The 27,976-nt window shown below is 42.1% G+C and overlaps 1 long non-coding RNA gene across 2 annotated transcripts in view; it reads left to right on the forward strand.

The window, feature by feature from the left end:
- Positions 1 to 27,976, forward strand: part of LOC116793557 — a 94,877-nt gene that overhangs the window by 50,749 nt on the left and 16,152 nt on the right. For both annotated transcript variants that reach the window (XR_004359526.1, XR_004359527.1), the window contains exon 5: positions 10,244 to 10,346. This is a non-coding gene — a long non-coding RNA (uncharacterized LOC116793557). The remainder of the gene's footprint in view (positions 1 to 10,243; positions 10,347 to 27,976) is intronic.

A 27,976-nucleotide genomic window follows, 5' to 3' on the forward strand; every position in this document is an offset into this window, starting at 1 on the left:
TAAAGGATATACTTGGATTTCACCAAAGGAAAACTGACTCAGGGCAACTTAAGGATGAGATGTAAACATCCTCTACCTAAAGCATATGGTCAGCATTCCTTCCTGTATTCCCTTGGGAGGTGTAGAATGGCGTGTTGGTGTGTTGGGTTGGGTGAGGTTTGGGTTTGTATTATATTTCATATTTTAAATTTTTTAATGTAGTTATTTTTAATTATTTAATAATTGGCAGCTCAGAGCTAACCCCACTGCCTTGGGAGAGGAGAACTCCTGGTGTGGGAAGGGCAATGTCTGGCCAAGCTCCAACCCCTGTATGACTTCAGCCCTGATTAACTGGGAATTGGCTGCCTTGTGCTTGTTTGTTGACTGTATTGTTTAAAGTGAACTTTAACAGTGCCCAGTTAATGTGTACCACTGCTGTGCTTGACCTAACGGAACATTGCTTTTTAGTGGGGTGAAAGTATCTTTGAAAATACTGAATCAGTACAGTCCCAACTAGGACATTTCAAATAGTACTGTTGAAATTTCAGCTTTGATAGACAAGTCTAGTTTTGTTCTGTTTCTGAATTTGAACTGAAAGATGACAGTTATTGACTTTAATATGACTTATCTCTCCCTTCAATACCAAACTTTGAGTATTCGTGTTAATTAAAATGCACAGTAATGTCAAACTGGTGAATAGTTAGAATGCAAAATGTCAATTATCCTATTTTTGAATGCATTTAAAATAATAAACGGAATCATCAAGCCACAAGTCTCCAACTAAACAGATGTCTGTGATGTCAATGGATAGGAAGGACCAGTGCCATGGTTCCTACAGACATTTGTCAGGCCCTGAAGATCTGGGTACCTTTGCTGTTAAGTCTGTTGAGGCTCAAGATTTGTCCAGCAGAGCTCTGCCAAGTGTCAGTTCTGGTGAAGTGCTGAAGGAGAGGCTGCTTTAGAACTTCCAGCTACTCCTGGGCTGTGCAGACACAGAAATGGGCTGGCAGTTGTCATCTCAGGCCCCTGTGTCAGAACAGGGTATTTGAGGTTTGTGGGAGTTTCATTTTGTTGTGTTGTGGTTTTTTTCTCTTTAAACTACAGCTCTATCTAGAGTGCTAAGCAGTGCTGATGATTTTCTTTTTTTTCACAGTCAGAACTGAAGGGGTTTTAATATGGCAAAGACAAAAATGAATAGCTGCAGGAGAGGTTTCTGCAGTGAGGGAGTTCTCTCCTTTGGCCAGTCTCCACCAGCAGGCAGGTAGGAAACAGCCTTTGAGCAAATTGGGATCCATTTGCAGGCATTTGATCTCTGCTGAACTGGTATAACCATATGAAACCTGTTCTATTATTCACTCTGTCTGCTTCAAATAATTCAGGACCAGTGGTCTCAAGCCACTTTGTGCTACAACTTGCCTACAATATTAAATTTTCAGTAGCTGCATTTGAATCAGTTGACAGTTCAAAAGCATGGTGTTGGTTTGTATTTAAGGCATCCAGGTTTGAGTGCTTTAGAACTACCTTGTGCTTGGAGATGCACCAACACACCCAGGCTGTGATCAGATGGTCTGGCTGCATTTCCTTGCCCAGCTGATGCACTCAGTGAAGGGTGGGCTGCTGCCTCCTGCTCCACAGCTAAGGCAGGCATGCATATGTATGGCCAGGATTGACATATTAAAGTGCTATGCTATTAATGTCAGAATCCTGGGAGGTTTGGGGATGGGTGAGATCATGTCAGAAGTAACTTTCAGCTATGGAAATGGGTATTTCCACACTGATTTCTTTTTAGGAGGATTCAGTTTCCAAACTGATGAATGTTTCCAAGTGTTTGAATGGTTAGCTTTATTTTTCTCCAGGACCTTTCAGACGCACTTGTACCCATCAGGATTTGGGAAATGTTTAGATGTACAAAAGACTGGCTCTTTGTGAAAACAGGCAGAATTTTGGCTAATGTCTGTACAAAGACCAGGTTGTAATCACAAGAGGACTCATTAAAAGCACTGTGCCAGGTTTGAAAAGCCTGGTCTGCTGTGGTGATGGGAAAGTACTGCAGGGGAAATAAAGGCAACATAGTGCACGTTACACTGAAGAACAGTGGGACAGGACAGAAGGAAGTAGCACTTTTTGTTGTCTTCTGACCCCACATCTGATATATGCAGACCTGGGGTCAAATCATAACTTAGAGCGGCTTCAAGGGACAGGTGCAGGTGTGCAAACACACACAACAAATCCTTAGGCTAAAGTTAAGACCTGCTACATGTGTTCTGCGTTGTCCTTAAACCTGAAAGGCATTGTGTGAGCAGTGTGACACAGGGGGTTATTCTTTGTTAAATGTTTGGTTAATGAGGGGGGTAACTATGCTTTTAGAAACTTTCACTGCTTTGACGTAACAGTTGTGCAATTTACAGGTTTTGGTAAGGGGAATCTTGCTGGTGTAGTCAAACTGCAGTTGTGAGGAAGGTGGAGGAGCTGAGAACCAGGGAAAGATGATCTGGCCACGCTGGGAAGAGAAAATGGAAGTGTTTGCACTCTGAGATTCTGTGAGGAATGGGAAAAGTCTACAGTCTAAAATGTTGGTGGCTCTCAAGTAATCTGAAGGAATGCTGTTGATCTTTGGGGTTTTCTTCTGCTTCATTTATGTGCTGTGTTTCCAGTTGTCTGATGTCTGAGAAAGAACAACTGCCAGAAGTCAATGATTAAGGCAACAGAAGTTTTTGTCTGGTTTGTGAAATCTCTGCTCTCTGGTAAAGGATCCCTGCTGATTAACTCCCTCATTATGACATGTGGGTGTGAAATCTAGACCATGTAATTAATCTGTCCTAATCTACATGAGAATTCATAGCAAGAATAAATTCTACCCATTTCTTACAAAACAAAACAAAACAAAACCCTACAAAAACAAAAACATAGACAAATCCCAGAAAAAAACTGAGACAGACATTAAAAAACCCCCATAAAAAGTCTAATTTTAACTAATTGACCTTTACCAGGACCTGAACAAGGTGCTCCACAGCACTCTGTGGGAGACAGAAAGAGTGCAAAGACTATTATGCTACGTTAAAAATGGATGAACACAACTTATTCTAGATATAAGGTCAGAAACTACTGTTCGATAATTAACTAGGATTTTACACACTTAATGCTTGGTATTGGATTTCTGTTTTCTTATTTACTGATAGAAATGTCTATAATCTCAAGGAATCCACCACCACATTTTGCTGTGTAATTGAGCTGTTACTGACCCTGAGACTGTGGGTGTCCCTGCAGTGCTAATCCTGCTCTCCTCCTTGGACCATGGCTTGGTGTCAGGCTCTGTGACCATCTGACAGCCCTGTGCTTGCTGACTGCCAAACACAGTCCAGCTCTGCTCCAGACCCTGCAGAATTCTACAGTGAATCTCCCCTGTTCTGAAAGAGGTTTGTTTAACAAAGTTGTTCTTACAGCTACCCCAAATGCCCAGCAATAAACTACAACAAGCCAGTAAATTGCTGAGGCCCCAGAAGGATGTGCTCGCATCTGTCATCTCACTGAAATGGCTTTGTGCCTCAAGCAGTTGGCAATCAGAAGGTTTGGACTCCAGGTACTGGAGTTTGTACTTGGCAGGGAGGGAGTTTGGGCTCGGACAGCACTGGAGTCACAGAAACACAGAATGTGCTGAGCTGGAAGGGACCCACAAGGATCATCCAGTCAAACATTAAACCCTGCACAGGCCCATCCCCAGGAGTCACCCCCAGTGCCCCAGAGGATCAGCCAAACCCTCCTGGAGCTCTGGCAGCCTTGGGGCTGTGCCCACTGCCCTGGGCAGCCTGGGCAGTGCCCAACCAGCCTCTGGGGGAAGAACCTTTTGCTGAGATCCAACCTGAGCCTGCCCTGACACAGCTCCAGCCATTCCCTGGCTGCTGTCCCTGGTCCCCCAGAGCAGAGCTCAGTCCCTGCCCCTCCTCTGCCCCTGCCCAGCAGTTGGAACTGCACTGAGGTCTCCCCTCAGTCTCCTCTGCTCCAGCTGAACACACCAAGTACCCTCAGTGTCCTCACATGGCTTCAGATCAAGGCCCTTCCCCATCTTTGTTGCCTCCTTTGGGCAGTGGATAAAAAGAGGAATTTATTACCCTTGTGTGTTCTTGTGTGCTGGCAGCTGATCACACCTACATTCCTTAGAAAAACTCTGAGCAGTACAACATTGGTTCTGAGTGTTGCTGTTCACTTGCTGGAATGTTGTAGCCAAATACCAGCTGAAGATGATTTCAAAACTGAAGAATTTAGTGGGTGGCTTCACAGTGTGGCTCTGCAAGTGAAATCAGAGGTGACCCTCCATTATCACACAAACTTTATGCATTGCTCCAAGCAGTTTTGCTTTGCTTTGGATATGAAGATGTTGGGATATAACAAAAAGTGGAATTTTATTTCATTTTAGGTGTCTGATTTTGCTGAAAGCTGCTGCATGATCTGTTCCATTCGTGCTCACTTTGGGCAATAGAAGGTTTCAGTGCACAGGTAATGACTTGCTGTACAGATCACGTTTTTCATACAGGTTCTAACACATAATTACTGTTCTGTCTTTCCAAGGGAGTGTTTACAGTCATTTATTTTGGTCATAGGCTTCAGCGCTTCTCTAAACATTGACAGTTTTTAGAGAAAATTCTCCAGGTGACATGGCCATTTCTTGTAGTTCAGTAGTTGCACTAAAATAAAGTTAACATGCTTGTTTATTTTAACCCATATTGCACTTCCAATATAAATTGGGAATTAGGGGAAGACTAATCCAAAGTTGAGGTAACAACAGCTCAAGCTCACTCTTCCCTTTGGGTGAACTAGACTAGTCTGTGCTTTGAAGGTCCAGTTGTTTGGAAGCTGAATTTGGCAGCCAAAACCATTGAGAGGCAGCAGGGTTTGGTCAGTGTGTTTTGTCAGCAGTTCATACTTCAGTTATCTCTTATTGCAGCCTAAAGGCAGAAACTTAATTTTCCTTAAACTATAGTTAACTACTTTGTCATAATAAATCAACTGATCCCTTATATGCATTAAGAAATATAAATGTTAAGTTTGAACAGCATTGTTTATTTTCACATAAGAAATATAGATAAGAATGTAAGAAACTGTATACAAGAAACCATTCCTTCCCTATTTCTTATTTAATTTCTAGTTATCTCTAGCACAGGACGTAAACCAAAAGTTTCCTCAATCATCACAGTGTTTCTGCCTCAGTAATTCCTCCTAATAAACCTTTCTCTGCAGTTACCATCTCTGAACAAGAAATTGCTTAGAGCTATTAATTATACATTTATTTCTTTTTTTTCTCCAGTTCTCTCTCTGGTCTATTATCTCTGTAGAGCAGCAAATAGCAGTTCAGATAGATGTGTATCATTACCATCTAAAATGTTGTAAGATTCAGTGTTTATCATAACCATCTATTTGTTAAGGTATGTAGTGTTTTTAGATTATTCACTGTTGGCCAGCAGACTGGGAAGGCACAGGGAGGGGAGGGAGCTGTGATTGCATAAAGTCTTAAATAATTCAACTAACAAAGTTCTCCCCTGTGCCCTGGGTGGGGCCTGTTGCCCTGGTTTGCAATGGAGAACCTCTGGGAAGTCTCTTGATCTGAAGCTCTGCCATTCACTACCTGTGTCTTCCTCTTTGCAGGCTGGGAGTTCAGGACCATCCCTTGTGCCTCTGCTTCCCACGTTTCCACGGGATTTCATTAATTAAATTTCATAAAACATAATTTCATAATTAAGTTGAGCTCTAGATCTACACAACAGAGGTACAGAGGCACCTACAATTAGTAATGTTCAGTCTCTCCAGCTTGAGAATGCCTGCTAAAGCTGTTGGATATTTTGCTCCAACCTGAATTTTTTCCATCTGTGCCACCCAGGATCTGCTTTAAACAACCGTGTTTTAATTTTACCTCCAGTGATTCTGACTTGTGTTTGTTTGCTGTTCATGTATGGCTCTTCCAGGCACTAATCTTTGCTTCTGTTCCTGTGTTCAATATGGGGTGTTTTCTTCCACTTTTTTAATTTGAAAATTGAATTCCAAGTGCCAGCATGCAGAGGGAGGGAAGGCACTGCTGTACTTGGGGGTTCTAAAGATAATGTATCCAGGAAAAATATTTAGTGGAAAGGTGAAAACAAGTAAGCCAATATTTAGAGGAATCTCTGTTGTCTATTTTGGGACTGAAGTTCCCTCCTCACTGCTGCCTATGCTGTAATTTGCCTTGATTTCCTTGTAGCTCTAATTTCACTGTAGTTTGGGCAGTAAGTCTCTATGAAGGTACAAAGCTGTGTGGTCAGCTTTGGATTTTCCAGTTAAAATATCTGAGAGCATGGGCACAAGCACATAAGAGTTGTCTTTGATGAAGAGGGGCCTGAGTTGTGATGGCTGCAGCCAATTCCCTTTGGGAGTTTTGCTCAGATTGTGAAGCGGCTGTAAGGTTTTGTCCTTAATGTGTATTACCTAAAGAATTTCAGTCTGAAAATACACTACATGCTTATCAGAAAGTGGTTCTAAGGATCATAAATTTCTTTTGCTCTGGCCTGACAAAAATGATAAAATTTCCCGATGCCTTAGTGCTTTCTAAATTGAGAATTTAATCTAGCAATATTATGAAGATGACTTTAAAAAAAGAAAAGATTTAGTAACAGTAACATTTCCCTGGATTTATCTCCTATTTAATATTGTAGCAGCCAAGACTTTTATGTCAGAGGATCCTAAAACTAAGTTATTGTTAGAATTAATCACAAAAGAAGTTGTCATGCCTACCAAGCACCCAGAACAAACCAGCAGCATTTCGATCCTGGGGTTTAAATCTCATGAATTTCTCAGTTGTTCATGTTTAATATCTCCAGTCTGGTGCCAGTGGGGGGAGGCAGCACTGCTCCACCTGCATCTCACTTGCCCAAAGGGAAACTTTCCTGGGAATGGGAACTGAGTCCTTGTTTAATGGTGCATTTGCTCAGCTCTGTGTGCTGTGCACACATCAGGGCTCCTGTCAGACCTCCCGGAAGCCGGTCTAGAAATGGAGTTTAGTGTCACTCCTGCCTTTTGAGAGCTCAGTTTATAAGTGGGTCAGTTGTCGCTGGGGGAAATCACAACCCAAGAAGAAGTTGCAGCAGAGGCAGGGGTTGAGTGCAGGACTAACCCAGCAGGTCAGGGGCCCTCAGAGGCAGCAGGGACAAAGCCATGCGGGCCAAGGGAGTGGGGAAAGAAAGGGCAGCAACTGGGTTAATGCCCAAGGAAACGTGCCAGCAGTGAGGGAAGATGGAGTGCACAGACTCAGGGCTGTAGCTCTGTATGTGTGGCTGCTCCCCAGCTGGGAGAGACAAGGCAAAAGGAGGAATTAGCTCAGCAGTTGTCTTGTTTTGTATGTTTTCCTCTATTATTTTCAAGTCACTATAGAAAGCACCTTGAGCGGGTTGATTGGGATGTCAGAGCTGCACACTCTTCCTGTCTACCAGAAATCCTTCATGCATTTTAAGTTGGACTTTTTATCTGCTGTAGTGCTGTGGATTTCCTGGTCCAAAACTCCCAGGAAAGAGATGTTAACACTTAGGTGTATTGGATTCCTGTTCCTGTGCTGCTTCCTAGGCATCTGCTGATACTACTGATTAATTTTCCGAAGCTCCTTTCAAACCTAGTCCTGAAAGAGCTTCTGGCTGGATAGATACAGCATTCCAGAGTCTGTCATTCCTGAAGGTTTCTTTGTCAAAGTAGATAGTGTCTTCTTTACAAATAAAAATTTTTGACAATTTTTATTATTATATTCATAATACATGGCAAACTATCTATTGTGTAAGACTTCCTGATAATGGGATTGCTGGAAAAATAGACCCCCCAAACCTCATTCCCCCAAACCCACAACCTTCTGAAATATCTCTCTCAGAAAAACTCTGTCCATAATTATTTTCTGCTTGTGTCTCTTTGTTTGCTGTGTGCTCAGTCACAAGGTTGCTGAGGGATCAACCCCAGTGAACACAGTTTGGAGCTCCATGGAGCTTCCCAATCGCTCACGGGGTGCTGAGCACCTCCTGTTTCCTGTAGTCTTTGTTCTGTCCATTTTGTCCCTTTCCTTATTTTCCCCAGTGATTGTATCTTTTCTAGATCCCTGTGGATTACAACTTCAGAGTTAATCGGTTCTTTAGTGCGGCAATGAGTGCAGCAGGGCTGACAGGAGATCTCACGGATGCACTGAGGGCAGGAGGAGGGTCCCTCCTGCCTTCAGAGCAGTAAGTGTTCACCTCATTAAGAGAACAGGTCTGAAGGAGTAAATGTGCTTCTGAGCATCCCCAGAGGAGTCAGCAGAGATGCATGTTGGCTGTTCTCCAGCTGGCTCAAAGGGGCACAGGGACATTAAGCAGGTTTCCCCCTTTGACCTGGTTGTTCTCTGTCACTCAGTTACAGCACCTGAACAGTGTCCAAAGCTGGTTTGGCAAACACAGAGAGAACAACCAAGTGTCTGCTGTGGAACTGCAACAGCTGGCCTGAAAATTAAGAAATAAACGGTAAAATTAGATAAAATGAGGTCCTAATTTTGTTATGGGGATAAGAGGATCTTAGTACAGCAAAATTTGCTAAATCCATGCAGTAACAGAGAAATCTGTTAGTCATCAATGCTGCTGCAACCAGGGATGTGGATTTGTGGGAGTGGTTTGTGTCTTTCCATAGTATTTTATAGTTAAAAGGTGTTCTCTTTCCTTCTTCCTGCCAGGTTTTGTTACCAGACTTTAGTGGTGGTTGTGCAGTGCTGTCCTCATGTAAGCTCTGCATTTCTCCTCACTCGAAAGAGTGACAGGTTGAACAACTGAAAACAAGGGATTTCAAGACTCTTTCACCCTCCTTCAGAGTTGTGTTAAAATACTTTGTTATTTATATTTAATCTGCCTTCTCGAGGTTTGATTTGACGTAATGGTTTTTTGAAATCTGAGGCTATGGTATCAAATACTAGCCCTTGGACAGAAATTGAAAATGTAATAGTGCTGTGAATTCCTGGATCTCACTGCTTCCTCGTGTGCAGGGATGACACCCTGGCAATGGTCACAGAGCAACCTCTACATGCAGGACCTACCTCTGCAAGGCTGTCACTCAGTGCAACTTAAAAATCAGGCTTTAAAAATTAGCATCAGTTTTATGGCCAAACGTAGCTGCTTTTTACCATTGTCTATTTAATTTTCTGCTGTTCCCCCTCTGCAGTATTTTAACACATGTTCATTGATTTAATACAATATTGATAACAGAAAAAGCAATGCTTCATTGGTTTCCTTTAGCTCTGGATATGCCTTTTTCTGATGGATTACTCCTTCTTGTGTTTTCCCCGATTCTTAAAAAATGCTGTTCCAGCTCCTCAAGTTTGAAAAGCTCATTTCAAACTGTTATAACACCCCATCTGACCTATGGAGATTGTGACTTCTGAAGTGCAACAATCAGTTCCCTTGTTATTGAAAACAATTTTGAAAAGATTTTTTGGCATTAGTTCCATGATTCATTTGGATTTGCATTTGTGTTTGTTTAGGTTTTTTCTTTTCTTTTTCTTTTTCTTTTTCTTTTTTTTTTTCCTTTTCCTTTCTTTTTCTTCCTTTTCCTTTTTTTCCTTTTCCTTTTCCTTTTCCTTTTTCCTCTTTCTCTTTCCCTTTACCTTTACTTTTTTTTCCTTTTCCTTTTCCTTTTCGTTTTCCTTTTACTTTTCCTTTTCATTTTCCTTTTCCTTTTCCTTTTCCTTTTCCTTTTCCTTTTTCCTCTTTCTCTTTCCTTTTCCTTTTCCTTTTCCTTTTCCTTTTCCTTTTCCTTTTCCTTTTCCTTTTCCTTTTTTTTCTCTTTCTTTTTTTTTTTTTTTAAATTTGTGTATTTCTAAGATTGTGGTATACATTTTATACCACAAAGTATGTAAAATTTGTCAACAGAACTTTCCAGGAAACTTGTGATATACAAAAAAAGCTTCTGAAATATTCATCATATGCTACCTGAAATACCTTGTGAATAATGGACAACCTCTGTCCCAGCAGGGATTCTTCAGAATGACTTAATCAAGTAGCAACTGGTAACATTATGTGATGTTACTTCTGGGAATAGTTGCAAGCAGCTGAAGTGTTGATTAGTTGGCCCTTTGCCTTTCTAGTGCTGAATTACTGAAATCACAGTGAAACTGTCGTAGAACTACACAGAATTCTCATTTGTATTCTTAGACATTAATATTTTTTTTGACTGAAGAAAATGCAAGTCAAACTTTTCCCATGTTCTTGCTGAGATTTCTGTTTGATTTGGATCTCTGTAGGTCCTCTGTGCAGGAATATTTTGCTGATTTGCAAAAGGCTGAAAAATATGTAATCAGAATAAGGAACTATCCATAGTACCTGCATGCACATGGGTGCAGACAGGTAAGATGTTTCTTAAAATGAAATGTATGCTGCTGGAAAAGACAACACAAATCTGAGACGAATTTTAGAATCTTAAAAAAAGCCATGGATATGTATTCTGGGTCTTCACTCAGTAAATAAATTAGAAATACAAGGAATGAAATGTTGCCACTTTTTTTTTCCTCTTTAAGAAATAATAATCATTTGAAATTTTAAGGCAAATTCCTGTCCTTTCACTTTTAAAATGGCCTTTTAGTATTGATTTCTGTTTCATTTTTCTTTACAGACTTTAACAAACCCAGGAATAGCAGCTGTGAGGGATCTTGCCTTATTTCCTAGGAGGGAAATAATTTTGACTGGGTTTTTTGTTTAGTTGGTTTGGTTTTATACTTTGACAGTTAATAATATTCTAAAATTATATTTCTTACTGTGCTGTTGAGGGAAAACTGAAATGTCTGATTCCACATTCTGCTAAATCAAATGTGTTTGTTTAATATATGTGTAGCATAATTTGATATATATGTACATACATATGTACATACATATCTGTTATGTGCTGTACAGTTGTGTAAAACAATTGAGATTTTTCTTTTGATCCTGTAAAATTTATCAGAGGACTTGATTCAGAATACTTCTGCTTATTACAGGAAAGATGTTTAGGGATAATAATCTGTAACATTTTAACTTGGTGGTAAAAATAAAATAACGGAATATATATTTCCTTGGACCCAAGCCTTTGGTTTTGCACTTGAAATGTTAAAGAAACTGTGAAATTGTTAATTTGCATCCCCAGAAAATACAGAACACCTGTTTTTTTGGTGAAAGGTCTGTAGTCCTTTGCGGAAATTGAGAAAATAATTTCCCAAGACATATAGTACAGGACCGATCACAGCTAGGAGGCCTAGGTCAGCTTTAATTTGAAAGTGGAGTTAATACCAATCTTGAACAGCAGATGAACAGGATTATGGGAAAGTTTTAAACACAGATTTCCCTTTGTGAGTGAAGATTTCAAGTTTAAAACTTGGTCTTATCCTGTCACTCAGTCACTTGGGAACATAAGCTGTGGGTTTTTGAGCCTGTCACACAGTAGGTATAAATCAAGCTGCAAATACTCTGAGTTGTACCTTTGTGGATACAAAATATTGCCAGAGAAACACTTGGATCCTTTCCCAAAACTACTACAGAAGATAAACCAGAATAAGACTATTTTACCTCTGAATACTGAACCTACAAATAGAAACGAGGAGTAAAGTGAATGATTAATATGGGAGAAGTGATCTGGCCTTGGGGAGAGTTCAATGTTCTTTCCTGACTCTTGTGAACGTGGGTTAAAGACAAGGCTGCCAAGGAAACAACCCCACTTGTTCTGCTCTTTTCATAGCACAACCATCTGCTGGAGGCAGGGAGCTGGAGAGATGCACTTCCCTCCCTGCCTTATGGAACGAGGAGGGGGCCAGGCTTTGGGACTCTGTTCTCGCTGCACTGCCTGTGGCAGCCCTGGTTTAACCCGGGCAGGAGAGTGGGATCCTGGGTTTAGGGACTGAGGGAGGGAAGGGCTCAGCCCCTCTGCCTCTCCCTTGCTTGGCTTGGTGACTGAAAAGCCCCCTTACAGCAGACTAATTTAGCACAGCTAATTACAATTGCCCTGGAGGTGCACACGTAAATCTCCACAAAACAAAGACAGAATACTCTCTGAAATGCTGAGAAAAGGTGGAACAAACTTCAGCCCCGAGTTCCAGTAGAGTAGCCACAGCTATGTTTTGGTTGGGTTGCACATATCCTGGAATAGTCCCTTACGCTCACAATGCCTCCTGTGTCACCACTGCCATATAAATAATACAATTTTTCAGCCATACCTGGGGAAATAAGTGCTTTTCTTGTGCAGTGCCAACACTGTGTCCTGCTTTACCTCCTCATTTCACTCTGTCACACACAGACAGTAAATCCCTTGGAGGGAAGGGCAGCCTGGTATCCTGGCCTGGAATTTGGTGGTGGGCTTTGTGTCTATGCAGGCAACTGCTGTTTATTCCTATCATGCATATTGCAGTGTTCTCAATTTTCCTCCCACACAAAGTTGTATTCCTGTATTCAGTTGAAAGGGCACTTAAAAAGCAGTGTGTCACTTCCCCCGTGCTTAGAGTCAATGTAACAGAGACTATATTTTCCAGACCTGCAGTACAGCATCAAATACATTTTTAATTTAGGTTAGTAAGTATTAAGGCCAAAAGGATACAGAAAATCTATTATGGCTTCTTTTATGACTTCATCTGTAAGTTATCGCTGTGTTGAGCCTGGCAGGACACTCATATGTGAGTTTGCAACTCTACCCGAGGGGAAAAAAATGAAATCATGTATTGAAGTTTTCTAATCATCTCTCTTGGTAGTTTGCTCCAGTTTGCTTGCCCTCACTCTTAAAATCTGTACCTGAATCCACCGTGATTTTTGTTTGGATTCACTATACTCTTTGCTTCCTCTCACCCCATTAGAAAGGTTTCTTTTTGCACATCATTTTATTCCTGGAAAGGAATAAAATGCCCACTGTTTCACTGGGCAGTGCAGCTCTGCAGAGCCATCTGTGAAAGTCCAGGGAACAGTCTTGACACCTCAGTGGGATTCTCTTCCTGATCTAATTAGTCTGTCTTTAGTTTCTCCCTCCTGCTTTTCTGTTTTTAATTAACAAGGATGCAGCTCAGTGCTGGCACGGCTGTGAGGTGGATTTGAGGTGCTGAGCTGGAATGGGGCCGGGTCAGTGGCACAGTGACCATCCCAACAGGCACCAAGTCCCTCCTTTGGATGGGTCTAATACACCCAAAGTGTTAAGGGTAAATGTAAGACTGTTTTTCCAGCACTCTGCCATAATGGATCTGTTCATTCTGGGCATTGAAAATGCGCTCAAAGGAGGTTTTAAACATCTGAGGTTTTACAAATCTTAAAGATCTGGGAAGCACGGCAGAAAGCGAGGAAGTGGAGCTGGGGAAGGGGCTGGAGCAGCAGGAGGGGCTGAGGGAGCTGGGGGGGGGCTCAGCCTGGAGAAAAGGAGGCTCAGGGGGGACCTTCTGGCTCTGCAACAACCTGGAAGAAGGTGGTGGTGAGGTGGGGGTCGGGCTCTGCTCCCAGGGAACAAGGGACAGGAGGAGAAGAAACGACCTCAAGCTGTGCCAGGGGAGGGTCAGGTTGGATATCAGGAAACATTTCTTCATGGAAAGGGTTGTCCAGCCCCAGCACAGCTTCCCAGGGCAGGAGTGAAGTCCCCATCCCTGGAGGGATTTAAAGACATGTAGATGTGGCACTTGGGGACATGGTTTAGTGGTGGCCTTGGTGGTGCGGAGTTAACCATTGGACTTCATAACCTCAAAGGTGTTTTCCAAGCTAAATGAGCCTGTGATTTTAAAGTGGACTGAAGTCAGCAGGCTCCAATCTACTACCTTTGATATTCTGTAGCATTACTTCCCCAAAAATGTTGTATTGCTGAATCCGTGGAATTGGTGGCTTGGATGGGACAGGGGAGATCAACACTAAGTAATAGTCTTAATTTACAATTTTACCACCAAACTGCAAAAGTTTGGGCAGTAGATGAAAGTATTACATACTTTCCTGCATGGCACGAGTGACTTTTTATGCTAGAAATACTTTAGAAAACAATTTTATCTCATTGAACCTTGATAACTTTGTTGCAATGACTTCCTTACTTTTTCCATTTAGAATCTTTCTAAAGTTTTCTTAACATGTGGTGTTTTCTCAGAGTACAGGTTTTATTTTCCAAACCTTTTATCATCTTAGATGCTTTCCTCTGAAGTCTCTCTGATCTGTCCATCTCCTGAGCACGCTGCTCCCAAACACAGGCACTCCAGCTGAGATCTAATGGGACTGGGATAATCGTGCTTATTTTACATGCTTAGTGCAGTGACCTAAATAGCATTCACTTTTTATGTGACAGAGTTGTATTGTTAACTTGTATTTGGTGTATTATCCACTCTGACACCCAGCTCTGTCTCTGTGATGTTCCTGTACAGAATCTATTCACAGGAAAATCCTCACGGCCTCCTTCAGTTGGAACTCTCCTCTTCCAGCAAAGTCACTTGATCTCAGTGGGAGTTGCCAGATTAAGGCTGAACAAAGACCTCAGGATTTGGCTCCCTGCTGGTGCATTTGTTTGTTCCTTTCAGCCAAGACTATTTGTCATTTGTGTCTGTTGAATCACAGTACAAATTGATTTAATTATTCCGGTCCCTCAAGGTCTTTGACATCCTGCATAATGTTCAGGTGAGGGGTAAAGGCTTGCAGTGCTCTTCTCTCTAGATCCTCTTACGTAATAACAAGCAATAATAAAGTGGCTCTATTTGTATTCTACATGCATGTTTGGATATGGTGAAGAGTCTATTAGTAGTCAAGCTGAGCTTCTTCACCATTAAAACTGGCTGGAAAACCTGGCTTTTCCAGGGAGGCGGGGAAAAAGCATTCCAAAGAAAACAAGCAAAAAATCCCTATGTCACACAGATGTACTTCTGGGGGAAAAAAAAGAGCTCAAACCTCCCTTTGTGTTCTTAAAGACTCTTTACTTTTGCATATTTAGAAACAAGGGTATTAAGTGAAAGAGGTAAGATTTGAAAAATAATTCCTTTTTGCTTCTATTTTTGAGTAAGATGACATACAGAATTGTGTTATGTAAAAGCCATTTCCTCTCCATATTTACATGAAACCCATAAATAAGTGAAGTAATGGTATCTCCTGCCATACATATGTGCATTGGTGAATCATGTATTGAGCTCATGATATTTAAATCAATTGCAAAATACTGGCATTGTACAAAATCGGTGTCTTAAACACACTGCATTTTTCACTGATTTTATTTTTTTTGAGGTAGAATCAGTAGCTCTGTGTCTTTCCATCAAGCAGATCACCTGTTCAAACAGAATCCCAGACTGGTTTGGGTTGGAAGGGACCTTAAAACCCACCCAGTGCCACCCCCTGCCATGGGCAGGGACACCTTCCACTAGCCCAGGTTGCTCCAAGCCCTGTCCAACCTGGCCTTGGACACTTCCAGGGATCCAGGGGCAGCCACAGCTCCTCTGGGTAACCTGGGCCAGGGCCTCCCCACCCTCACAGGGAACAATTTCTTCCCACTATCCCATCTAACTCTGCCCTTTGGCTGTTTAAAACCCTTCCCTGTCACTATCTGGCCACAAAAAGAGGCTGTGGGAGCAATAACTGTGTGTGAAATAAAATATGGAACTGTACCTTCCCTAATGAAATGTCTATTGAAATAATCTTTGGACTGTTTAGGTGACAGAGCAGTCACCTGATGAGTGGTTTATTACCTCCCTAAAAACAATTTCATTTCCTGTATGATATGAATCCCACAGCAGTGAGTTTGGGAGCCACAGTCTGTGTTTGCATGTTAAGGTATCCACCCCAAAACTTGGTGCAGAATTTCTGGCTGGGGGAAAGGGGGAATGACTAAGATGCCTTTGAGATGGGACTGATCTCAGCCGTGCTATCAGTGAGAGCTGTGCAGTGACATCCTTGAAATGCAGCTTTGAAAAGTAACATTTTTATTTCTTCATTGAGTTCATTAGTGGAATACTGACCTGTTTGAAGAAGAGCTGTGTGAGTCTGGTGCTGGGACTGTTGTCCAAGTATCTCCTGCAGTAGCCATTCCTGCAGTGCAGTATCAGGACAGAGGAACATCAACAATTTTATTAACTTTTCTGCTGTGGATGCACATGAATATGAAAGAAAAATGCTGACAATTTGAAGCTTATTCTGGAGTGTTCTTTTTTACTGCCCCTTTTTGTCCCTTCCTACAATACTTAATTAAAAGGGAAAAAAAAGGAGGAGGGCAAAGAAGGAAAAAAAAAGAATGAAATCTTTCAAAGACTTTTGGCTCTAATTAGATTTCCATTAAGGTTTTATAAAATCTATTACACAAAGCCTCATAAGAAATGAGAGCACAATTCATGGAGATGATTAACAAAGTGGCTTAATGAACTTATCTTGAACCTCTCAGACCCACTGTGGAGTTCTCTCTACCCTGAAGTGTTAGAAGGAAACACATCCAGTGTGACAGTTCAGAGCAGGATGAGAAGTAAAACCGAGCTCAGATGGTCCCACCCTTGTTCAACCTTTTCCAGACTGCACATCAACGAACCATCCTCAACTGTCACTGGTTTGACAGCTGGAGCAGTGAAAAGCCCCATAAAGCCAGAATAAGAGCCTAGGATTTGTGCCAGCTGAAGGCATTTCCACCTTGGAAAGACTGCCTGGGGTTGTGGGATCGAGAAGGAGCTGAGACCTTATCTCTCATTTGCATTGGGAGGGAAGGGAAAGTAGCTGCTGGTCCTGCTTTGCTGTTTGTTTGCACTGCTGTAAATCCCAGGATTGTAATCCTGGAGTGATGTGCTCAAGGGCTGCCAGCAGACACCCCAACCAGGATTAGAATGGCCAAAACAGAAGGTACTTCAAAAAATAACAAAAATTATATCCGACGGGAAATTAAGAAATAGCTTTAACTTTCACATCTGTGGGATGGTCAGACAACAATTTCTAAAACTTTAAACTCCTGTACAGTTTATACAGTGGTATATATCTATATCTATATCTATATCTATATCTATATCTATATCTATATCTATATTCTCAAAGAATTTTATGAAAAAAACTCCAATTCTTTGTGTTAAGCTATAGGTGGGAAAGGTCACCTCACCATCTTTTGTCCAAAATGGTGTGTTTTGTTTCTGACTTTTGTTGGATGTTTAGGTTTGAATATAACCACATGAGGTCTAAAAGCACAGGTGAAAGCAAAGTTTCATCTGGAATGTGGACCTGGTTCATTATTTAAAACATCCATCATAGTTCCATTCTTCAAGGAATATTATAGAAATATAATCATTCCAGACATGATGAGCAAACCTTTATGTGCTTGTGTGTAGGGAATGATCAGAGCACAGCTACACTTTGTTTAGCATTCCTCAGTTTGTGTGTCATTTAACCTCAAGGCTACAGTTATGTTTTTACTTTTTGCCCTTTGTAAAACAGAATCTTACCCTGTTCAGGAAAGTGATGCTGCAAGCGGAGTGGTCTCTGAACGGTGGAGGTTCCTGCAGCATCCTGCCAGAAAGCCTTTGCCTTCCATCCTCTCCCAAGGGATGCACAGTCACATCTATGTGTGCCAGGCAGGTGGGATATCCCTGCAATGGGACTGGGTAGGAGACATTCTGTCCCTCTGGCTCAGAATCAAGTAGGGCTAAGCAGGGCTACAGCTTCAAATCCACTGGAACACATAACTCCTGATTGAAATGCTGGCTTCAGAGCCTTGCCCCTGGTTCTTCCTTCTTCCTCATACTGGCACTCGCACTGCTGTTGAGAATGGGATAAGAGCTCTTGTACATTAAGCTGGATCAGAAAGGCTCTGAGTTTATTTTCTGCCAAGTCGTCCCCTAACCTGGATCTCTGTGTGGTTGTGCTGTTTGTGAGGGACACAGGAGTGTGTGGTGAGGAGAGCCTGAGCCCTGGCAGCTGTCTGGTAGAACTGCTACTGAAAGTTCAACTGCACTGAGTTATTTCCAGCCCAAGAATTAAAATTCAGCTATTTTCCCTTACTGGGAGACACTAAACACCATAACCCCTCTTCTTTGCTCTGTTGAACTCCTAATTCAGCTGCTGGATGGGATTGTCTGCTGAGTCCTTCTCCAACCCATCTGTGTGAGAGCACGAGCAGCAGCTCCCTTGCCATTCCTGAACTGTCCCTGTGAGAGGGAATTCAGTGGGTGAAGCAGCTCCCTGTGTAATTGTGTGTCCCCACACGTTTGCAGAATGGGAATCAAAGTTTATCCTCATTATTGTTGTCTCTTGCCAAGCTCAAAGCATCTCCTTTTCAGTCCTTTAAGTGGGTTTCAAATGCCTCTAACAAGCAGAAGTTCTGGAAACCAAAGTTTGAAAACAAGGTATCTTGGATTTCATCTAAACTTCCATGGAGCCCCACACTCAGTGTTGAGAGGATTCTCTAACTAATGAGGAGGTTCCACTCCATAAACCAAGACACTCCATTGCTTTTTAGGAAACATTATTGATGTTTCACTTCTAATACTTTCTGTTTGTGAGGGTGTTTGAGATCTACCATTTTAAGTTGCCTGAGCACTATGGAAGGTAGGGGTGGTGAAGGTAGGGATACACTGTTATGGCTCTATTTTCAGACCTGTTTTCTGGAGGTGTCCAAGGAGTGACTGGCCATGGCACTCAGTGCTCTGGTCTGAGTGACAAGGTGGAGATGGGACAAAGGCTGGACTCCATGATCTTGGAGATCTTGTCCAAATTCCAGAATCCTGTGAGGGCTGTGTCTCCTGCCCAGCAGCAGCTCCCTGGGGCTCTGCCCTTTCATTCCCACTCTTGGAGCTGGTGGACTGTATCAGTGTCTGTCACTTGTCGATATGATCTGCCCCAGCTTCCTCTGGGCATTGTACTCCAGAGCACTCATCTCAAAATAAACCTGGTACTTGGAGCTGTGTGACCTGCTCCCTTTTGCCAGCATTTATCTGCAGAACACAGGGCCATTTAAATAATGTACAGCACCTTGTCTCTGATCAGAGTTGTAGGAGATAAGCTTGAATAAAGCTATTTTGCCAACTCTAAATACATATCAGGAAAAGCCTTTTATCTTCCTAATATCAAGGTTAAAAAATTGCTTTGCAGCTTTTCAGGTTTTTTAAAAGTTGGGTCTCAAAGGTTAAAAATTAGAAAAATCTCAGCTTACCCTTGTAACCTTGAGTTGCTTCTTTGTGCACGCACGGTACAATAGCTATTTTACAATTATTTTAATTGCAGAATAGCAATCCCAGGTTCAAACTTTGCACTTCATAAAGGTTAAGGAATTGCACCTGAGGGCAACCACTGCCTCATGTCAGGACTTTCTTAAATGTGTCTCTGCTGGAAGCAAATCTGCCTCCCTGTTAAAACCATAATTTGTTAGTCAAATAAACTGGGACTGTCCTCCTTGTGCCATCCCTGTTTGGTCTCACAGTAAAATTAAATGTATATCCAGAAATGTCCCTTAAGGTTGTGTTCATTTTACTTTTAATTCCATATTAAAGTTTTTGCAGTTCATTATTTATTTATTAAGGGGAAGGATGAGGCTTAATTACTGGAAAGGGGAACAATGCAGAGCTGCAGTTGTGTGCTGTTCTTGAGGTTATTTCTCTACTGCAGGGCCCTGCAGCTCTCAAAATTATGGTACAAAAGTGACCTTGTTCCCATAAGGAATTGTGCATCTTATTTCTGAGGATCAAGAAAAAGTTGGTAAAATTCCTGGCTGTGTGTTCATTTGTCTTGAGCAAACTGTCCTGAGCACTGGAGAAGTTGGTAATTTTGAATATAGGCTACAACTTGTGTATGCAAATACTATTAGTAACACTGGAGCAAAGAGACTCATGTTTTCACTGCCACCGACCCCAACATCCTTCATGAATTCAATAGGACAAGGATTTGGCCTGTATTTTCTCATCTGCAGACACAGATATACCGGGACTGGGCTGATAAAATTCAAATGTATATTTACTGATTTTAGTTTTGATAGGACACAAAAATTATCACTTAATATTTGCAACTTTTTGACATTCCATACCTTGACACTGAACACTTGTGGACAATAATTCCGAACGTCAGAGAGCAGATATTTCATTGGGGGAAAAAACCTAAAAATTGTGCCAGCAGAAAGAAACCTAAAAATTGTGGCAGCAGATGCAGTCGGGTGTGTAAATGCACACACGATATAGTGCAGGCTTGTTTATTCAGGGGGTTACTGGTTTTTTTGGTGCAGGTAAAATGACCTGGATGGTGTGCATTTGTGTTTTACTCAATCATAATATTTTACCTAGTCACCATTTTTAATTTTGTTGTCTATGTTGATCTCTAGACACCGAATTGTTCTTTAGCAACAACCAGATCTTTGGAGAAGTTCTCAGAGGAAATGCACATGAAATTCTGTTGCCTGTTTGGTGCTGTTCACTTAGAAGTACTTACTAATTAAAACCAAAGCGGGTTGGGACAACTCTGGTATTGACTGTCAGGATTTTTACGCAGGGTGGTTGAATGATCCATCTTAGATCTATTTTGACACAACTCCATCTCATTGCTCTTACACAACAACATCAAAAAATTTTCTCATTTTTTGCCCAAATCTGTGAATGGCATTATTTTGAGGGATGTTAGTGTATTCAATCTCTATCTGCATGTTTGTTTCTTTCTTCATTCATAAATAGTAGTAAAATTCAAGTAAATGGAGTAAGGGTCTGCTATGTGAGTTTTGCAGGTGGAAATACTGCCTGGCAGTTTAACAGGGTTTATTGCACAGGATACACAGAAAAAGCTTTTCCTCTAATTCTGCTCCTACCTTTGCTTTCCCCTGAGCAGCAGTTGTGGATGGATGAACCTGTGAGACACTGGGAACCATCCCATCCACACCCTGTAGCCTTGGCTCTGAGCAGCATTAGGTGAGGGCTCTGCAGAGGGACCTGGACAGGTTGGAGAGTTGGGCTGATTCCAACGGGATGAGGCTCAGCAAGGCCAAGTGCTGGGTCCTGCCCTTTGGCCACAACAACCCCCTGCAGCCCCACGGGCTGGGCCAGAGGGGCTGGAGAGCAGCCAGGCAGGAAGGGACCTGGGAGTGTGGATTGACGGGAAGTGAACATGAGCCAGAGTGTGCCCAGGTGGCCAAGAGGGCCAGTGGATCTTGGCCTGGATCAGGAACAGTGTGGCCAACAGGTCCAGGGAAGTGATTCTTGGCCTGGACTCAGCACTGGTGAGGCCACCCCTGGAGTACTGTGTCCAGCTCTGGACCCCTCAGTTCAGGAAGGACATGGAGGGGCTGGAGCAGGTGCAGAGAAGAGCAACGAGGCTGGGGAAGGGTCTGGAGCACAAATGCTGTGAGGAGAGGCTGAGGGAGCTGGGGCTGTTCAGCCTGGAGAGGAGGAGGCTCAGGGGAGACCTCCTGACTCTCTGCAACTCCCTGACAGGAGGGGGGAGCCGGGGGGGGGTCGGGCTCTGCTCCCAGGAAGCAGCAGTAGGACAAGAGGGCTCGGTCTGAAGTTGTGCCAGGGGAGGTTTAGGTTGGATATTAGGAAGAAATTCTTTCTAGAGAGAGTGCTCAGCCATTGGAATGGGCTGCCCAGGGAGGGGGTGGATTCTCCATCCCTGGAGATGTTTAAGGTGAGACTGGATGTGGCATCAGTGCCATGGGCTGGGAAGCACGGCGGGGTTGGATCAAGGGTTGGACTGAATGATCTCAAAGGTCTTTTCCAACCCGGCTGATTCTCTGATTCTATGACACAGAGCTTAAAATCCTCTCAGTCCCATGGAGCCCTGGGAAATACAGCTTTCATTGTATTTGCTGCTGGCCCAAGCCACAAGGAACATTTTATCCGTATTTTATTTTATGTTTTAAATCTGTTGTATTTGACTTTACATCTTAATGGCATGAGTTATTTACATCTCTTCACTTTTATAAAAGAGAGCTAAAGTTGCCTTTTTTTCTTTTAATAAAGATTGATTAATCCCTGAAATTTTAGCTTTGATGTCGTGAGGTTCTTAACTTGTCAAGCGGTGAGCAAAGACATCCACTTGCCTGTTCTCCCTTCCCTCATCAATATATTCTCAGCTTACAAACCCCACTGTGATTAATATATCTACAGTTTCCAAGGCTCTCTGTAGAGCCAGGACTGGTTAACATACTTTTTTGGCAGTCCTTGTTGGCATGAATTCCATGACTTGAATGCTAAAAGAAGAGAGAGAGAGAGAGAGAGAGAGAGAGAGAGGGAGAGAGAGAAAGAAGGATCATCTGACTTGGGTTCACAAATGTAGATGCCAAAACTCTCATCAACTTCAGTGTTGCAACATCAGTCATTGGAGGTTATATCCAAGAAATGTCTTATATTTAGATACTTCCTTCCAACAGAGAATCATCCCCAGTGCCTCTTCTCTGAAATTCCATTCCAGACTGTCCCATTCTCCGCAACAGACCCAAAAGAAGGACAATGAAAGAATGTTTCTCAAAAACAAATCTTCAGTGATGAGAAGATAATGGTAAAAAACCTTGTGATGTTTTGGACTCCTCAGATTCCTCTTCTTGTTTTCTATTTTGTTGGGTAACAATTAGCAAGGGTGTTTCATGCATTCTATACAAATGGCAAATACTGACATTATGAGAACAACTTATTGACTGGATTCCTTTGTACATACAATATCCATCAGTATACTGTTGTTTGCTGTAGTTAATTTTCACACATTATACAAGCTGATCAAAGCCCCTTCTTTATACATTTTATGTATTGACAGAGAAAATGTTCTTTTTTGTATGTATTATATTTCATATTTAAACCTTTTATTCTTATTTTAAGAAGAAATTTGGTGGGTGAGTGGGTGGGATTGTTTCGTAATCATGATATGAAGCCCTAAATCTATCTTTACATGAATGCCTTTGATTTCAGGAATGTGGATTCTGAAGTGGAGGTTACTGAATTTATATGGCCTGATCTATGTTCCCCCACCTAGAAAACTTGTATTTGCTACCCAAACCAAGAGCACCTGCTCACCTCAGTTGTGAGAAGGAAGACAGAAGCAAAACAGAAGGGAAAATCACCTCAGCTCCTTAATTTATTATTAACTAATTATTTTACATACAAATTTTGAAATGGTATTTTCTTTGGGACCCTACTATCAAAAATTGGTAATTTTTTTCTGAAAGCAACTCAAATTACTGAGTTTCAAACTTGCAAACTAAAAGCATATTTTGTAGTGATTTATGTGCTGCACCCTCACAGTAAATATACATCACTTTTCAAGGTAAAATGAATAATTTGTAGCTCTAAATAGAGACAAAGTTTAGTGTTTAAAGCATCTTCATGATTTTTTAAGCCTTTTTTTTAGGGAAGTTTTTTCAAAACTTGAGGAAAGGATGAGGGGAGAACTTTAAACAGCTTTTTTAATTAGGTTTCTGAGTTATCATCTTATTTCAACAAATACATGTTAGACAGTGATAGAGAGTGGACTGAGGAATACAAGTGTCTAAAGTTGTCATGTGTTCTGCTTCCCCCCCGCCTGATTCTGGAATCCCTCAACCTCTGGTGATTTTTTTCAGCCTTTTTGAAGAATTTCAAATTCAGCATCAGCAGAAAATGGTATCTGAGCAGCTCGTGTGCTTCAGGTGGCTGTGAAATTAGATAATGTCTGAATAAAGAATGCCTTGTAATCTAATGAAACCAGTGCCCACAGGTTCCTTTATGTACAAATGGCAATAAAATCATTGGTTTAAAATAGGGATAGATTAAAATGTGGAACAGACTCTGCTTAAAGTTTATCACCTGATCGTGGTTGGAGTGTGTGGGTGTGGGTGGGGGTCCCATTGTTGGATTCCAAAATTTGGATATGAAAAAAAGAGAACTGCTAAGCTTAAACAAAAGCCTTGGGTTGACAAAAATTGGGTAAAAACCTCCATCTAGAATCCAAAAAAGGATCCATTGATGTCACGGGTTTGGAATGTCCTGCCCAAGCCCAGAGAAATCCCCAAAGGTTTGGGTGCATTCAGAGCTGTCAGGGAAAGGGTTTCACTGAGCTGTGTCTCTGCAGGGCTGGGCTGCCCTGCCCTGCTGGGTGGGACAAACCACAGGAGCAGCTCAGGGAGGATTGCTCGGGTTCAGGGTGAGCTCACACTTGTCACAGAATCAGAGAATCACAGAATCAACTGCGCTGGAAAAGACCTCTGAGATCATCCAGTCCAACCCTTGATCCAACCCCGCTGTGGTTCCCAGCCCATGGCACTGATGCCACATCCAGTCTGTCCTTCAACACCTCCAGGGACGGTGACTCCACCCCCTCCCCGGGCAGCCCATTCCAATGGCTGAGCACTCTCTCTGTAAGAATTCCTTCCTAATATCCAACCTAAACCTCCCCTGGCACAACTTCAGACCGAGCCCTCTTGTCCTACTGCTGCTTCCTGGGAGCAGAGCCCGACCCCCCCTGGCTCCCCCCTCCTGTCAGGCTGTTGCAGAGAGTCAGGAGGTCTCCCCTGAGCCTCCTCTTCTCCAGGCTGAACACCTCCAGCTCCCTCAGCCTCTCCTCACAGCACTTGTGCTCCAGTCCTGCTGCTCCATCCTCCTGGAGAGGAGGCCTAGGCCATGCTGTAGGAGGGGTTTGTGCTCTGGCCCTTTTCCTTCCAGCCAAATGTGTGGGAGCAGAAGCCTTAGAAATCCTACCTGTAGTGAGGTCCTGGAGGCTCCGGGGTCCTGGTGCGTTACAAGACCTTTGTCTTTGATTTAACTCTTCCAGGGAGTGCAGTGTGGTGTTTAGGGATGGGGAAGGATACTTTCCTAAAGGTGTTTTTTTTAAAGGTGACTTCCTAAGCTTAGTTCAGACGTGTGCAAACTGAAATCTGAGAGCCATGGACGTTGTATTTCAATACAGTAAAGGCAGAAGTGTTTGTTCTATGGATCTGAAAAACTCTTGGGTCAGCTTTGCCATTGAACTGCCCTTTCTGTGTGGAATCAAGCTCTTAGTTCAATACTCTTTTTTGGGGAACTGAAAATCAAGCTGGCTGTTTTGTTTAAAAATACAGAAATGAATAATTGTGTCAGGATTTTTTGAGATCCAGTTTCTAGTTTCCATTAATCTCAAACCCTCCCCACACCCTCCCCAGTTGTGTTCCTGACTACCTCCTTCTAGAAACGAACTACAAGTTTAGAATAAAATATTTCTGAGAAAAATACATTTGGCTCCGTAGGTAAACATCTATATTTTTATATATGCAGATACATTTATTGTGATGGTGATTTTTCTGTTCTGTGGGTGTTTTGTTCTGTTTTGTTATAAGGATTTCATTCCTTATAGGAAGGCTGGGAGGGAATTCAGAGTCTGAGATGCTGCTTTGCCATATCCCTCGACTGTACCTGAACAGCCCCTGGTGTTCTGGTGTTCTCTGTCTCTCTCCAGCATCTGTTCAGTGTCAGCTGGGTTTGACTTCCAGCCTTGCTGAAGCAGGAACCTGAGTTTGGAGCCAGAGAGCAGCAGCTCAATACACCAGGTTTTTCTTGAAATTATTTATTTGTATTTGAGATGCTTCTGACATAGAGACACTGCAACATATTTATGCTCGGTTTAAAAAAAACCTCCAAAACCCTGCAATGAAACAAAGCAGCTTTTAAACTTAAGCTAATCATTTGTGCAAGAAACTCAGGATTTGTTTATGTGGGATTTGCTCACTCTGTAGGTCTCTAATGATATTTTTGCAGTTGCTACATTCTGATCTCATACTTGGGACATGCAGACTTTCCCCATCAGTAAGGACATGATGAAGGTGCCTCCTTCCCAGTCCTGGTTGGTGTTTATTTTCATGAAAATAGAGTTGGTGTTTGGCTACTAATTTCATGTGTTAGATTTCTGCTCCCAAGAAATTCCAGTGATATTAATCTGATAAATAACAAGATATTGCTCATGATATGTCAAAAAATAAGAAGGAACAAATTGAAATGTGTGGACTTAGATTTGCTAAATCTGAGACTTTTCTAATGGTGGCTTAAACCTCAGAGTTACAACTCCAATCAGCCCTGGGGTTGATTCCTAAGATGATGCTAATAATTGTGTCAGGTTAGTAAAAAAGAAAAGTCAACCACATTTTAATACTTCCTTCAGCTGTCTCTCGCTCTAAACCAGAAAACTAATTATAAGAATGTTCTCATGCTTTAAATGTGACTATGGATGACTGATGGCAAACATGTAATTAAGTGATGTAGAAGTTGACATAAGACAGTTGGCACCAATTTTTTATACATTATTATATGAAGACATGTAGTGAAGCAATTAGTCCTTCATTAGTCCGAAGTAATTTCAAAAGCTTTGAAATACTTGTGTGGTTAATTTTTAATCATCAAGGAAATGTATCTTCTAATGGTGTTAACTTCAGGGACTTAAATTAAATGCACTCCCAGGAGACTCATTTCAGTCAGACAAACGGCCCCCACAGCCGCGGAAGCTTTGCAGGAGCCCCGGAGGCTCGGCAGGGAGGAGGCTCGGGAAGGTTCTCCTGATGTTTTCACTGGTTTGTGCCTGTGGAGGGCTGGCAGAGGTGCTGTGTTGGGGCACACAGGGACAGGAGCTGTCCACACCCATCCCCACTGCCTTTGCAGGGCCACCTGCACTGACACCTTGGCTTTGTAGCCTCCGGAGCCAAGAGCTGCAAGCCAGGCTTGTGTGTTCCTGGGTGTTCCTGGGTGTTCCACCCCTGCTCTGCCTTTCAGGGTTAAAAACGGTGCTGAAATGTAACCTGGGGGAGGATTGGCAGCTGCTGAGCCAGGGACAGGGCATTGTGCCCAGGATTCCTTTGGGATTTTTATCTTCAATTTGTTTTCCTGTTCTAAGCTGTTTTTGTGATGAACCTGTTATGAAGTTTAATGTCTCCTCATCTTGAAGATTTTTTTTTTAAGGAATTCCTGAAAAGATTATCTAGTTTGGCTCTCATTGGCCGTTTGTCACCTTATTTCTTCTTCAGGACCTTTTAAAATCTTTCCTTCCCTGGACTGGAAACAATAAACAGAATAGATGTGCATTGCAGTGTGTTGTGTGGAGGGTCCTCGTTTTGTGCAAAATCTTTATAAAAAACCCTTTATAACTTACATGTCTGTTGTGAAATGATGGATGGCATCTATAAAAGAGACAGACAGCAGGAAACTGAGTTAGCAAAGGTTGGACGGGGCTTGGAGCAACCTGGTCTAGTGGAAGGTGTCCCTACCCATGGCAGGGGGTGGGAGTGGATGAGCTTTAAGGTCCCTTCCAACCCAAACCAGTCTGGGATTCCATGAAATAAAACCATACAGTAAAAAGAACCTGTTGTGTAAAAGCTGCAGAACTCAGGGAAAAACACTTTCCAAATGTAGATGTCCTATAAAACATTTTGTTCATAAATTTTAACAGATTTCTGAGTAAGTAATGAAAACACGTTCTGGAATAAGACCAATCCTGCTGATCTGAACATGTCTGGAGTCTGCATGGAATGGGTTTTTTTGTGTATCGCAGAAATCTTTCTCAATGCACTACAAGCATGAAAGCTGTTTTAGGTCATCAGCTAACATAAATTGAAGTAGGGAAAAAATATAGAACACCTGGACCTTTGAAACAGATATCATACCCTTCTTTTTATTTATTTCAGTAGCAATAATTTGTAATCCAACTTTCATTATTATTTATCTAATGCTGCCAGGAGAAGAGTATTTTCTCACATCATGTTTCAAGATGTACCTTTTCCCACCAATTTTCCTCAAATGCATTTTTTGGTGTGCTGAAATGAACAGTGTCACCTTACATTCTTTCATCTGGTGGCAATTAGCCATTGGTGTCATAAGATCACTATGCCCCAAAGATTTGATGATGCAGCATTCAGGTATTCAGAGGCAGGCTCTGAGGAGATGCTTTTGGTAGGAATGGGCTTTCAACTCCTTTTGTTAGACAAAAATAAAACTTCTTTGTGGAAATGGCTGCACTCAACACCTGTGAACAGAACTAGATAATTATATTTCCTGATGCACTTGTACCTTTAGGACACACCTCACTTACACTTGGTGGAAGGGGAATGAGGAAAAAAAGGAATTATATTGGTCATGTTTGAAGCTGTACAA

This window comes from Chiroxiphia lanceolata, chromosome 13 (genome assembly GCF_009829145.1).
Source record: "Chiroxiphia lanceolata isolate bChiLan1 chromosome 13, bChiLan1.pri, whole genome shotgun sequence".
Taxonomy (NCBI): Eukaryota; Metazoa; Chordata; class Aves; order Passeriformes; family Pipridae; genus Chiroxiphia; species Chiroxiphia lanceolata.